Source organism: Mustela nigripes, chromosome 5, assembly GCF_022355385.1.
Source record: "Mustela nigripes isolate SB6536 chromosome 5, MUSNIG.SB6536, whole genome shotgun sequence".
Lineage (NCBI taxonomy): Eukaryota > Metazoa > Chordata > Mammalia > Carnivora > Mustelidae > Mustela > Mustela nigripes.
This window is the reverse complement of record NC_081561.1, coordinates 129,316,397-129,330,762: the sequence shown is the minus strand read 5'-3', so window position 1 is coordinate 129,330,762 and position 14,366 is coordinate 129,316,397. Positions and strand designations below refer to the sequence as shown.

Sequence of the window (14,366 nt, the reverse complement as noted above, 5' to 3'; positions counted from 1 at the left end):
ATGCCTACTCGACCGCAGCTGAATTTGGGCTTCAAGGGTGGGAGCAGGAGGACAGAGGTGGGGAGAGATGACTCAGCTCTCAGGCTCCTGCACCAGCCGGCACCCAGGCTTGGGGCCAATGGGATGTGTCCACAGGGAGCCTCTGCCCTCCTCTAGGGACCGTGGAATTCTTTGATCCCGTGCAGGCCTTTTCTCCAAGGGGGTGGTACAGAGTTTAAACCGGGGCCCCTCGGAGGAGCCGGCTTTAGGAAGAGCATGGGAGGGGGTTGAGAGCAAGGGCTCCCACCTCCTCCCTGTAAGTGCAGGAATGAGCCTGCGGACGGTCACGCCCCATTTTGAATTTGCGGCTCTTTGCGGAGCTCTGCTGTGGTATAGCAACCCTCTGTTATGACCAAACTTTCCCCCGTCCTTAAGAGCAGGTTTAACTTGCCAGTCTGGGGCTCAGGTGTGTTTCGGGGAAAGAGGGAGAGAGACAGGGAGAGAGGCCAGCAGATGCTGCCACGGGCTTGAAGGAATCGGGAATTTAAGTGGGAATGAGCAGGAGAATGTAACTCAACTCTGACTGCCCAGGAAGCCTTGGAAATGGTGGGGAGGCACTGGACTTCCCACAGGATGTGGGAGACAGATTTACGTCACAGTGTTTGTTTGTTAAAGGAAAGATGATCTCGAAAGTTTGGAGGACTTATGGCAGAGAGCTCAGAGCCTGGAGTTAGACTGCATGAATTCAAATCACAGCCCCATCACTCACGAGCCTTGTGGCCTTGGGCAAGTGGCCTAAGCTTCCTTCCACTTCCTACTCCATATCTTCCTCATGAACCTGGGGTGCACTGGAAGACAGGGGACTGGCCAGATCTGTGGCAGGAAAGGGTTAAGGAGAGCAAAAGGCCTTGTGGCAATAACACTAGAAGGCTGGAGGAGGTGGCATAGAATGGGCCCTCTGTGGAAGGAGTTTCTTGGGAAGACGATGCTCGAAAAGAAGGACACGTGGAACCAATGAAGGGAATTGATTAATGAAAAAAAGGCTGAAGACAAGCATCACCTCCTTCCCAGCTGTTATTAGCTCCAGGCTTCAGTCTCTCACCTAAATGCCAGGTAATCCTTCTTTTCTTTTATATATTTATTTTTAAAGATTTTATTTTTAAGTAATTGCTACACCCAAGGTGGGGCTCGAACTTACAACCCCGAAATCAAGTCATGTGCTCTACTGACTGAGCCAGCCAGGTGCCTTGGTAAGACTTCTTTTAAAAGATTCAAAGTGTGAGGGCTTGAGCTGCACCAGTGCCTAGAAATTAAGCTTCCTCAAAGGGCCTATGAGCTCCCCAGAATGCTGCCATCATCTCTACCGTGTGTGTGTGCATGTGTGACACAGAGAGAGAGCAAGACAGAGAGAGAGAGAGAGAGGATGTCTCGTGGGTTGTCAGGGTCTTGTGGCTCCGGCTCCCTGGTCAGCTTCGGTGCCAGCCAGCAGCAGGACCCCCTTTGCTTGTCTGTCTCCAACTTGGAACTTTCACACAAGTAAAATTTCCTGACCTTATTGCTTTTAAGATGCAATTCTAAGAACATCTTTTTTACAGATTATCATCACTACTTCTGTTTACTCTTACTTCTATATGCATTCTGCCAAGTAGGCAAAGCTCGCATGAGAAGAATCCGTATTTTTTTCTCTGCCAGGAAGGTGGGATACCAAGGCAGAAGCTTAGAGAGAGAGAGAAGACAATTCTGCTTTCGGAGGGCCTGGATGATGTAGCCCGTCTGTCCCCAGACCAGAGTGCAGATCAGGGCAGGCAAAAGCTCTCACCAGGTATGTGCTTCGGCCTTTGGTTTTTTCTCAGCTGGGTCCTCACCTGTGGTCGGATGCTCTGATCTGTAGTAAATTCTCTGACATATAACACTCCCTTAGTCAGCTGGTAGCAGGAAAGTACATCTTAGTGCCACGTAGGAATATTTGTAGTATCTTCTGTTTTGTTTTTGTTTTTGCCCTTCCAGTATTGACTGATCATTGATTCTGATTGATTTATGCCTTTGTTTTTTTTTTTTTTTTTAAAGATTTTATTTATTTATTTGACAGAGAGAGATCACAGGTAGGAAGAGAGGCAGGCAGAGAGAGAGGAGGAAGCAGGCTCCCTGCTGAGCAGAGAGCCCGATGTGGGACTTGACCCCAGGACCCTGAGATCATGAGATCATGACCTGAGCTGAAGGCAGCGGCTCAACCCACTGAGCCACCCAGGCGCCCCGATTTATGCCTTTGTTTGAGAGTTCCTATGTTTTACTATAATAGCAGCTCGTGTTTACTGAGCACAATGCCAGACACAGCCCACAGATCATTTAATCTCTTCATACTCCTCCCGCGGGCCTGCACAGTATAGTGGTGTCATTAGTTGTGTCATCTGTTGTCTGGCTGAGGAGGCAAGTGGGACTAAAGTCTACCCTTGCCCTCGCCCACCAAGGGCTGTGCTGAGAAAGAGGCTTCATCTCGGGGGAGCAAAAATTGTTCTTCACACAAAGACAGCAGCCAGAACTGCTACATTTGGAGCCTTGCTCCCCTGTGAGAGAGATGTCTTACTATTCCCATTGCAGAGATTAAGAAACTAAGGGACACAAAGAAGCAACGCAACTTCCCGAAGGTCACACAGCTGGCAGGCGGAGGAAGAGGGACACAGACCAGACACCTGACTCAGAGCTCAGGCTCTTGACCTGGATGCTATTGATATAATGTCTGTTCCACTCCCTGGGAATTCCCAGTCTTGGTTGTGAGCGCCCAGAAGACAGGCTTTCACATCCCAATGGTTGGCCTTTGAGTCTACACAACTTACTGGGTTAATGTGTATATGAAGTGACCTCTTGTACTAAAGGCGTGAAAGCTCAGGTTCTCTGCACAGAGATCTCTGACTACGGCACCCGGTGGCTTGAGACTAGAATTTCATGATATAACAAGAAGAACAGAGGCATTGAGAACTGTCAGGCAAAGGAAGCCCCGAGCAAATCAATTCTCTTGAGAGCATGCAAGTTCTGAGGCCAAGCAGGACTGCGTGCGGTCCAGAGCTCAGACGACCGAGCCTGCTTGAAGGGGAGGGTTTAACATGAAGGTCCACCTACCTGCCTTGTATCCACACCCCACACGGTGGTCGAGCCCTGAAAGGCAGAGAGAGAGAGGAGGAAGCAGGCCCCCCGTGGAGCGGAGAGCCCGATGCGGGGCTCTATCCCAGGACCCTGGGACCATGACCCGAGCCGAAGGCAGAGGCTAGATCTCCCTTCTTAACCGCGTGACTCAGGTTTCCCCCGTTTACTGCGTTTCTCTGCGTTCTGCCCTGCCTGCCACCACCCTTCCAGATCCTTCCCGCCCTCTCCCTGATGACTGAAATTCCTTTAATATGGAACAAAGGCTTTCATCTCATACAGGGTGATGAGGCTTAAAATGCAAGCACCCCTCGGAGAGGTGGCATACTGATTTAAATTCACACCATGTAACTTAGGTATAAACGAGTGCTCGGTTTTTTGTTTTTTTGTTTTTTTTTTTTCCTGAGAGCACCTTTTGATGAGGGGAAGGCAGCAGAAAGAATAAGGACACTGGGAAAGGCAGCGTTAGAAGGATGGTGGTCTAGAGAAAGAAAAGGGCACAGAGAGGAGATGAAGCCGTGTGGCTTCGGCATGTATATGTGTGGCATCCTTGGCCCCCCAGCGGGTACCAGGCAGCTCGGTGGAGGGGTGGGCAGGGCGGCCTTTCTCGAGAGTCCACTCTGCTGTGTGGCCCTCGCAAGCTACTTCACTTCTCTGCACCTTGCTTTCCTCGCTTGGAAAATGAGGTGAATGAAACCGATTGTGCAGGACTGCTTTGGGGATTTCTATTTTATTTTCTATTTTACTGTGGTGACATGCACATAACATTTACCATCTTGGCCATTTTTAAGTGTACGATTCCGTGGCACTTAGTACATTGACTTCAGTGCAATCATCTCCACCATCCCTCTCCAGAACCCTTTCCCCTTGCAAAGCCAGAAGTCTGTATGCATGAAACAATGACTCTTCTTGCCTCCTTCTGCTCAGCTCCTAGCCACCACCGTTCCAATTTCCATCCCTGTGGATCTGACTATTCTAGGTTCCTTGTACAAGTGGGATTATGTAGTATTTGTTTTTTTCTGACTGGCTTATGTCACTTACCATGATGTCTTCCAGGTACAGCTGTGCTGTAGCATGTGTCAGAATTTCCTTCGTTTTTAAGGCTAAATAGTATTCCGTTGTACGGATAGATCCCACTTTGCTTATCCACTCATCCAAAGACGGACTGTTGTGTTGTTTCCACCTTTGGGGCATTGTGAATAATGCTGTTATGAACATGGAGGTACAAATATCTCTTTGAGACCCTGTTTTTAATTCTTTTGGTTATTAAAATAAAATTCTTTGGGGTATACCCAGAAATGGAATTGCTAGATCATATGGCCTTTATTTATTTATTTTTTTGAAGAACCGCCATATTGTTTCCCCACAGGGGCCACACCACTTAACATTCCCACCAACAGGATACAAGTGTTCCCTTTGCCCCACATCCTCGCCAACACTTGATTTCTCTTCTCCTCCTTCTTCTCCTCCTCACCTTTCTCCTTTTTGTAACCAACCTAATTATTAAATACCTTACACCGTTTTTACACAGTTTCTGAAAGACACACAAGAATACGTTGAGAATCTCACTTTGCATGCCTAGCACCTAGTGTAGGTCTGGAGAAAGGCAAGCACTCACTAAAGGTTTGGTGACTGGAATACCCCGAACAGTGCTGGGAGCCTGGGTATTTCTTCTCGTCCTGCCATTGTCCCTTCAACCATGCCACAGAGCGTAAGCCCACAGTGTGTGAGCACAGTGGACCCACTGAACAAGGGCCATCCTTGGGGAAATTCCTTCTGGTGTGCCCTAGTTTCACTCTGCCCTTTTAGCATTTGAAATCATACCATTTAAAAATGGAAACTCACGTCTTGTCCAAGGAATGGGTCTTTCCCTTTTTCTTTTCTTTTCATGAATTAATACTGTATAGTGGAGAGTTTCTGAACATCAAGTCCAAATGGCTTTATTTGGTTTGGTTTACGGAGGTGGGAAGAGCTGACTTTCATCTAATGATGTCTTTTGCAAGAAGCTGGTGGGCTTCTTGAAGCTGGCAAACACAAACCGTCCCCTCCTAGGGAGAGGAATGACCCACATCTTGGCTACTCTAGTTATTGTTTCTGCAGCCGCCAGGCCCGTATACACACGGCACCATATGACCCACAGTCTCCGTGCCACTCTTTTAGTGTCTACATCTTCTTCTTCTTCTTGAGTGCTGTCAAGAGTTGTGCAAAGGAAGCACAATACCTGCGTGCACCCAAGCATGCAGGAAGGACAGAACACAATACAACAAGAAGGGACAAGAAGTAACATTCCCCCAGAGGGGAGACAGTTCTGGAATCCTTTTCCACGGACTAGCTGTGTAAATCTGGAGAAGTTACTCGATGTCTCTGAGCCTTGGAGTCCCCGAAGACCAAGTGGGAATGACAGTCAATGGCTTTCTCGGGACTGCTGGAGGGTTAAATGTGCTGACCTGTAGCATAGGGTGGGTTCCTGGTGACGCGTCCCTCTCCTGTGATGGCAGCTGAAAGGGTATATGCATTAGTCTGAAAACACCAGTGGAGACCCCTGGGGGACAGACGTGCTCATTTCCCAGACTCCCTCACGCTTTCCCTGCGTCTACATTTCCCTGTAGCTGCCTACAGCACATTCAGACAGGACTCTCCACTGTTCTAAACAGTTTCCATCCTCAGGCTGCTTTTCAGCAGGGGCCCCAGCAAAGGCCCCAGGTAGGAACTATGAACCTATTCCTCCAGGTGCTTGCCCTTCTGTTCAGGATAAATAAACAGAGACAGGAGGAAGGCCCAGCTCACAGCAATTAAAAGCAGCACTTCAGCACCTGGCTATCTTCCTACACAGCCCTCAGGCCTCCCATCTGGGGAAAGAGCTGGGAAGAGAAATGGAAAAGAAAATTCTCCCTGTTCTTCCTGGTGGGTTGTATTCCAAAGGTAGTACCTGACAGAAGCATCTTCCAGGCTTTTCCCAGGCCATTGAAGGGATGGAAGAAAAATGAAGACGGTTTTCACAGCCCCTTTTCTCGGCTCTCCTTGTTTCCTCCCCTTGACATTCTTTTCGTCTCTGTTCTCCAAGTATCCTGGGCCGAGCTGCCGCACAGAGAATACTATTTTTCCCTAAGCAAAAAAAAAATAATAATTTTTATAATTTTGAGGCAGAAAGTTCAAGGCCACCGTAATAAATACTACTTTTTAAAAAATATGCTTCTGGAAAAAAAAAGACTCAAACAGCCCTTATGTGTAAATAGCATAAAAGTCCTTCATTCTCACTCGTTCCCCTCAATCTCATCCCCTGGAGGTGACAAGCACTTCACAGTCTGCGTATGCATTTTCCCAGACATTTATAATTTCTTCCTCTGACAGACATGGAATGATTGTCAGTATGTCAGACGCCAAGGAGAAGTGAAAAAACATAAATCTATATATGTATGTCCATGTGTTTATCTGGCATATATAGTGGCAAAAATGAGATCATGTGTCTCAATAAATAATATCCCAGAGCCACTTCTCCCTGTTAGAATGTAGAAATACATACATACATATTTATGATTTTTCACAGCTGCATAGTATTCTGTTTTAAGGCTATAGCCAAACATCTACAACATGTATATTTTATTTTAAAAACAAGCCGTTTATCCTCTGCCTGCAGAATGCAGAGGAACCCACTTCATGGAACCTACTGGAGCAGAACCTGGCATTCTGGGTGGGGATGCTGCAGGGTCTGTCCCCCGCACAAGGGTGCAGAGATGGCTAGATGTGCGGGCTGAGCCTTGGGCCTCTTCAGTGAGTAGGCAGGGCCAGCACCTGCGGCACAACGTGCCCGCCCAGGCACCTCGCTGTGGTACCTGCCGGCCAGTGCCCTCACTGACTTCACACCCACATCCCTCTGATTCCAGAGCTCTAGCGGCCACAGCTCCCATCACATTCTGCTATCCCTGGCATCCTGTGTCCAGCGTCTACTTTGACCATGATTTCTGTAGGCTACTGATTAAATAAGGAGAAGGAAGGAGAAGAAATAAACTTGAAGTCATGAAAAATGCAGCCAGAGGAGGACAGTGTGTATGTTGCATGTGTGCAAGCGTGCACACGCACGCCTGGGCACATGCCTGTGTGTGGGGGGGTGTGGGTGTGTGTGTTGAAAGGACTCACTTTTTCGTGCGTGTTGATGGGCAGGGTGTGTGCATGTGTGTGTTTTCTTAAAAGGAGTCACTTTTTCGTGCCTGTTGATGGGCAGGGTGTGCAGGCTCACTGGGGTGGGCAGGGAGTGCTCCCTCAGTGGTGAAGGGCAGCAAATGCTGATATTTTAAGCAGCTGCAGATAGTTAAGAAGCTCTTGCCTCATACTCCACCCAGCTATCTGCCCCCAGTCTCCTCCTTTGGAGCTGCTAATGAATAACCAATCTTAACACCCAAGCCCAATCCCCCTCACCCCCAGGCACCCTCTCCAGCTAAGGCTAGGGCACTGCGGGGAGCACGGAGATCCAAGATCCGGGTCAGTGTGGACATTCCTCCACAGTTACTTAGCTGGGTGGTGGAAGCAAAAATGCACCCTAATTGGTCAGTCAGTGGCCTTTTCTAGGGAGTGAAGGAGGTTTCTGTTTTAAGAAATAAAGTGACTTCTCGGCTGTTGATTCACTGCCCACAGGGAGATTTTTCAGCCGAGCCTTCCTAGACTCTAGAAATTTGCATACAACTTCCACTTCCTGCTTCAGAGCCTGTTCTACTACTTACCTGGGCCTGGAGAGGGAGGAGGGAGGCGGGAGCCAGCCAAGGTGGAGTGTGAGAAGCAGAGAGCCCGACCACCCTGCCCGCTGGTCTGTCTGTCTTTGGTGGTGCTAAGGTAAGTTGTGGAGAGCGGTCGCCTGCCTGGCCTTACTTTTTAGCTGCTGACCCATTTTCCCAAACACTGTTTTCTTCTTTACTGAAACGTTCTGCCTTCCTTTCCCCCCACCCTCCCCTCCCCACCTTGAACTTGTTCTCGTACTGACTTGGGCTGAGAAAATGACACTGTAGTTTCTGGCGAAGAGAAAGTGCTGGTGGTTTAATATTTCAAACGGGCGAGCTGAGTGAGATTAACTCTTTGAGCAACACGACAGTGCGCACACGGGTGTGTTTTTCTTCGGAGCTGCTTGGGAACCATTTGTTTGAGTACTTAGTGTCCCCACAAGTTTCGGTTAAGGATCCAGCCCCACTTCTCCAAGGAGGGAGCTGGGGACGGCAAAAATTAAGTGATTGGCTTCCAGCCCCAGGACACGTCAGTGGCAAAGATGGAAGGAAAACTCCCAGTTTTCTTGATCCTTGTCTTGTGCAGGGAATAGATCAACCCCACATTCTTGGGCCAGGAAGTTCAGCTCTGCTCTGTGCCAGCTCCCCCTACAGCTCCTCTTACCCTCCCCCCTCCCAAGCTGCGGGGACATTTACTGGCACTGAGAACAGGGGGAGAAATGCTATTACTTGATCTCAGCATCTAATCAAGCTTCATGTGACTTTCAAGTTCAAGATGAGCTCTTAGAATAGGGGATTTTTTTTTTAAATGGATGGCGGGGTGGCGGGGTGGGGTGGGGTGGGGAGGCCAAATTAATAAAAAAGAGGACAGGAGACTTGGTTTCAAGTCCTTACTCCACTCCTTGCTGGCTCTGTGACTTAGGCAATTCACTTTGGTTTCCCTAGGCCTGGATTTCTTCATCAATAAAATGTGTGTGGGGGATGAACTAACATGATTTTGTCTAAATTCCCTTCTAACAAAATAATGGGAGTCCCACAGGGGTAGCCATACTGGGTGGTCTTGGACGATTTGTTTTGTTTGCTGACTATTCAAATAAATTAATTTTACCTCCTGCTACTAGATGGTTAGTTCCTTGAGGAAGGGGGTTTTGTTTCTTAATCCTTTTCTACCCCCTAGCACCCTGTATGGGTATCAAACGCTTTATAGGTGCTCAAGCTCTTTCCATATAAGCTGCTTTGATTTCTGTTTCATCACCTGCTCTCCACGCACAAGGTAAAAGCAGCTTTCAGGGCCAGACACTGGGGGTGGCTGTGAGGCCACGTGGCTCTGTGTGAGGGCTGCCCGGAATTTAGGCGTTTTTATCAGCTCTTGCTACATAAAACAGGGGGTTTCTTGAATTAGTTCATGTCCCATTTGGGTTCTCCAGGAAGAACTGTCCTGTGAACTTGCCCACAGAGTCAAGGCAGGCCAGACCAGCCTGGCTCCAGGAGGCTGTGTTACCAACTCAGCTGGAGCTGAAAACCACTGCTGGGCTAGACCAATCACTGTGCGGTGAGGCGGGGTGGGGGTGGGGGGGCTTTAACCTGAGGTGAAAGGAAGCGTGGGGCACATCCCGATACCATGTAAGGGTGATGACTGTGATTGGCAGACACAGAATCTTTAACCTTTTCCAAACCGCTACTTTATTATTGTTGTTGTTGTTGTTGTCGTTGTTATTATTATTTCTTTTGGGCAGTTATTTTTTGTCAGTGCAGCTCCAGCAGGCCCTGGCTGACTGAGATGGGCCAACTCAGGGCTTTAAGTATTGCCAGACTTTCTGTGGAAAGGCTGAGGTATAGTCCTTGTCATGTTCTTAGATGGCTTTCTCCCCTCACCCCGGGATGAGAGGACAGAAATGTCACAGTGTTTCAACTGTGATGAGTTACCCATTAAATTTTCAAATAATGAAGCACCGTTATCTGAAATGAGGCTCACTGGTCCCGGCTGCCAACGTAACTTTTACCCGGAAAGACCACCCACAGTCATTCTTAATCTGGTGTTGTGGCTCCAAGTCATTTCATGATGAAGGTCATGACATGGTGCGGTGACGGCTCTGTGCGCTGTGTGGGGTGGGCTGACTAGCAGTGAAGTCAGGGCAATGAACCAACATGTCTGGGAGAAGATTCCTAACTGGGACATTCCCACTTCTGCAGGGTGCAAAGACAGAAAATGTTTAAGTCTGCTTCTCCCAGGATTAAAGAGTTAGTGACTTTCAAATGCTCTGAAAATAGGAGGAGAGGCATACTTTGACAAGCATTCAGAAAGGCAGATTATGTGGGTAATTTGTCTAAATGAAATCTGTTTTACACAACACAGAATTGAAAGCTCAGAAATACCCTGAATTCCACCATTTTTCTACGGCAGGCGATTTTAGATAAGCCCATAAAAACATGTAAGAATTGCAGGCAACTGTTTGGAGGGGGAGGGGAAGGGAAGAAGCACAGTCGAGGCACGTTAAACTTTAAATTCCTTTCAGATCCAGTGAAATGACCCCTAATGTTTAATCAGATTTCCTTATCAAAACAATCCTGCTGTCCTTCCGTGAGAAAGCATCGGAGGACTGGAATCAAGAAGCTCTCCCCCTGGGCCTCTCCGGTTTCTTCTCAGTGCCGTTGTCACCAAGATATTTTTAGTTCGTGAAACCCCAGCTGTCCCTACTACCCCCCCCCCCCAACACACACACACACATTCTTCGTGTCCTGTCACCGGCAGGCCTTTGCCAGCCCACATGTGCTCCAATACCTGCAGCAAGGGTCTTTCTGCGCGTGCGTGCGAGGGGCGCGTGCGTGCGGGGGGGGGGCGCGTGCGTGCGGGGGGCGCGTGCGTACACGCATGTATAGACACCAGCGGGCACGGGGCGGTACTGTGAGTTGTAAATGGGCTGAGGTGGTGGGGCACCTTTCGTCTGCCGGGTGACCCCATAGAGCTGTGCCAGTTAGGCTTGGGTCCCTGATGAGGCCCCTAAAGTGGAGCCATTTGCGGGGTGATGGAACTGCCGGGGCCTCCCCCAGCCCGTGTGTCCCACTTCCTTCCACCCTGAAGACCGAGGCTGGCTGGGGTCTTGGCAGGTCCCTCAGTGATGAGGGAAACTTGGCTCTTTTCTGCCTCATTGATTTCCCGCTCTGGGGGGTTCCAGTGTTTTTCTTTCATCCGCTCCCAGGGTCACTGAGGCTCCCTCCCGTTTCTAATCTGTGCTCCTCCTCCGAGCTGTCCGCCTAGGCTCTTCCTGGTTCATTAGCTGACCTATGACACTCTTGCCTTTCATTCTTTCCCTTCCCTTCCCTTCCAGCTACCCCTTCTCATACCCAGTAATACATAAAAATCCCAATTTAAATAAATCTCTCTCCTACACCAGTAAAGGGCACATTTTTAAAAATGCCCTTCAAGTTTTCCCCACTTTCCTTGTTGTCTCTCTCCTCTTCCATTCCATTTTTGCTTAATATCCCCTCTTCTTTCTCTCCTGATTTTTCCTTTCTGCCCCTTCTCCTTCTCTCTGGGGCTTGGACTGAAATTAAGAATCACAGATCTGTGCTTAGAGAAACCTCATCTCAAACAAAACGAACAAAAAACCTGGGCTTTTTTTGAGGCTGTTCTCCAAATATTTATCCCCAGCTAACTAGAGAGCAGAATCCATCCGTTCCCATTAGTCCGTGGTCTCCTTGCTTAGGAGCTCAGAGGAACTCCAAGGCAAACTTCAAAATCAGGTCAAGTCATGCTGTGCTGCCTTAAGCCCTATGTGAGTCGTACTGTGCAGGGGAGGAAAAAGGGCCAGTAAATGCTCCCTTGTCTCCTGGGCTCACTACTGCTTCCAATCCTCTGGCAAACCAAATGGAAGAACTTCTCTGTCTGGGAAATTCTGCAAGTAAACTTGGAAGTATTTATTCGCTGGAATTTGAACGGGAGCCAAACAGTTCACTCAAAACCAGCTTCCACTGAGCAAACCGACATTGTGAAAGTTTGCATGCACTTGGGCAATAAACAAAGAACATTAATGAGTTTAAAGATTTTTTTTTTAATACGTGACTTTTAGACTTTTAACTCATTAAAAAAAAAAATTCCTCCCCGAGGAATGAAGTAAGACCTTGAGACTCTGTAATTGAAAGTATCTGATCCATATTGGATCTGAGGATCTTTCTAGCTGTAAATTTATATGTTTATTTATTCTGTCCACCTGAAATATTCATGTTGTGTGTCTCTAGGACTCTTCAGCCCCATTGTTGACCCAAAGAATTCTTAAAAAAAAAAAAAAAAATCCAAGCAGTAGGTAAAGAACAAGCCTTGATTACTTAGGAGCTGGTAATGTGGTTTATTAATTACTCAGGCTGCTCACTTCTGCCCTTCCTCTGTTTCGTGCTCTGCTATTTGTCTTCTTCCAGGGACATAACACCTTCATTAAATCCTATCTGTCCTTGCCTCAGAGGCGTCCCCTGGAAGATATCCCCTCTCTAGATGCATCACCATTTATCATCACCCTTTGTTTGTGCTCTGTCAACCAGTTTTCAATTTATTTTGAATTCAGTTTATGATTAAAATTTAATGAGATCCAATCAAGTGCTTTTCTCAAATCAAGATGCCTGTGCAGTCTCATCCGTGTCCTCTATTGTAATGGCATGAAGGAAAGCCACCACAGGTTTCCCGCCTGGTAAACCTTTATAAAACACAGGTGGCCTGTATCCACGCCTCTTCAGCTTCAAGGTGAATGGTTACAAAACATACTCATTCTAGAAGCTTCCAGGGTTTACTCAGCTCCTTCAGGCCCCTTCCTCCCTCCTCCGTTCAAATAGCTATACAAGCAGGGCTCCCAACCAACAAAGTATTGAGTGCGTGGGTTCTGGGGCTGAACTGCTTGGATCTGAGTCCGGTCTGTGCTGCTTACTGATCATGTGATCTTGGGAAAGTTACTTATCTTCCCTGTGCCTCAGATGCCCCACCTGTTAAATGAGATTGACAATAGTACTTACCAAATAGGGTAGCTGTGAGGATGAAATCAGTTAAAATATGTAAAGCACTTGGAGCAGTATTTGACATGTAGTAAATGTACGATGAACACTAACAATTACTACTCATAAAGGGGAAGATTTTTTTTCTTTCTTTCTTTCTTCCCTTTTTTTTTTTTTTTAGAGATAGAGAACATGCAAATAGGTGGTGGAGGAACAGAGGAAGAGCATCTTCAGAAGATTCCATGCCCAGTGTGAGTCCTATGCAGGGCTCAACCTCATGACCCTAAGATCATGACCTGAGCCAAGAGTTGGACACTTACCCAACTGAGCCACCCAGGCACCCTAAGGGGAAGGTTTCTTTACATTTTGATTTGTCAGTATCGTCTGTATCAAAGGTTGGTAAACTATAACCCTTGGGCCAAATGTGGCCCATGGTCTGTTTTTAGTACAGCGTGTTGCTAAGAATGGTTTTTATATTTTTATTTTTATTTATTTATTTATTTATTTTAAGATTTTTCTATTTATTTGACACAGAGAGATCACAAGTAGTCAGAGAGGCAGGTGGGGGGGTTGCGGGTGGTGGAAGCAGGCTCCCCGTCAAGCAGAGAGCCCAATGCAGGGATTAATCTCAGGACCCTGAGATCATGACCTGAGCCAAAGGCAGAGGCTCAACCCACTGAGCCACCCAGGCACCCCTGGTTTTTATATTTTTAAAGTGCTGTTTAAAAACATTTTAAAAAGTAGAGTAGGAGACAGAGACCATATGTGGTCCATAAAGCATGAACTATTTACTATCTGCACCTTTACAGAAAAAGTTTGCCAAGCCTCTGATCTATGTGGTTTAATGGAAAGAGCTAGGAGATCTGTAGGTTAGATTTGGCTGTGACTTTGGGAAAGCTACTTAATGTAGCTAAGCCTCGAAACAGGAATGCAAGTGTTAGCACGTACTTATTCTGTGGCCCAGCTTGTTTTAAGACAAGAGACAATGTGTACTGAATGTGCCAGAAACACACATTGGCTAAAAAGATACAGTCTCCATTAGGCTCATATAATAGCATTAACATTGAGGTATAAAACCAGTAAACATAGTGTAGAAGAAAGTTCTAAAACGAGGTCGCTTGTAAAAATAGTATGATGGGGCACCTGGGTGGCTGTCAGTTAAGTGTCTGTCTTCCTTCAGCTCAGGGCATGATCTCCGACCTGGGATAGAACCCCAAGTTGGGCTCCTTGCTTGGCTGGGAGTCTGCTTCTCCCATTCCCTCTGTCCCTTCCCTCCACTCATGCGCTCTCTGTCTCAAGTAAGTAAATAAGATCTTTAAAAAAAATAATAACAGGGGTGCCTGCATGGCTCAGTGGGTTAAGCCTCTGCTTTCAGCTCAAGTCATGGTCTCAGGGTCCTGGATCAATCCCCAAGTCAGTCAGTGGCTCTCTGCTCAGCAGGGAGCCTGCTTCCCCTTCTCTCTCTGCCTGCCTCTCTGCCTATGGGGGCTTTCTCTCTCTGTCAAATTAAAAAAAAAAAAAAATCTTTAAAAAAAAATAACAAGATGGGTTTTGTTT

The 14,366-nt window shown here is 47.4% G+C and overlaps 1 protein-coding gene across 2 annotated transcripts in view; it reads left to right on the top strand.

Annotated features, from left to right (window-relative positions):
* The first annotated feature begins 705 nt into the window (after positions 1–705).
* Positions 706–14,366, top strand: part of TRAF3IP2 (TRAF3 interacting protein 2) — a 47,949-nt gene continuing 34,288 nt past the window's right edge. The window contains exons 1-2 of one of the 2 annotated variants that reach the window (XM_059401216.1): positions 706–1,092; positions 1,672–1,801. The gene's annotated coding sequence lies outside the window, so the exon portion shown is untranslated. Of the gene's footprint in view, positions 1,093–1,671; positions 1,802–7,841; positions 7,945–14,366 lie in introns of those variants that run through there. The other variant, XM_059401215.1, reaches the window with a different exon arrangement.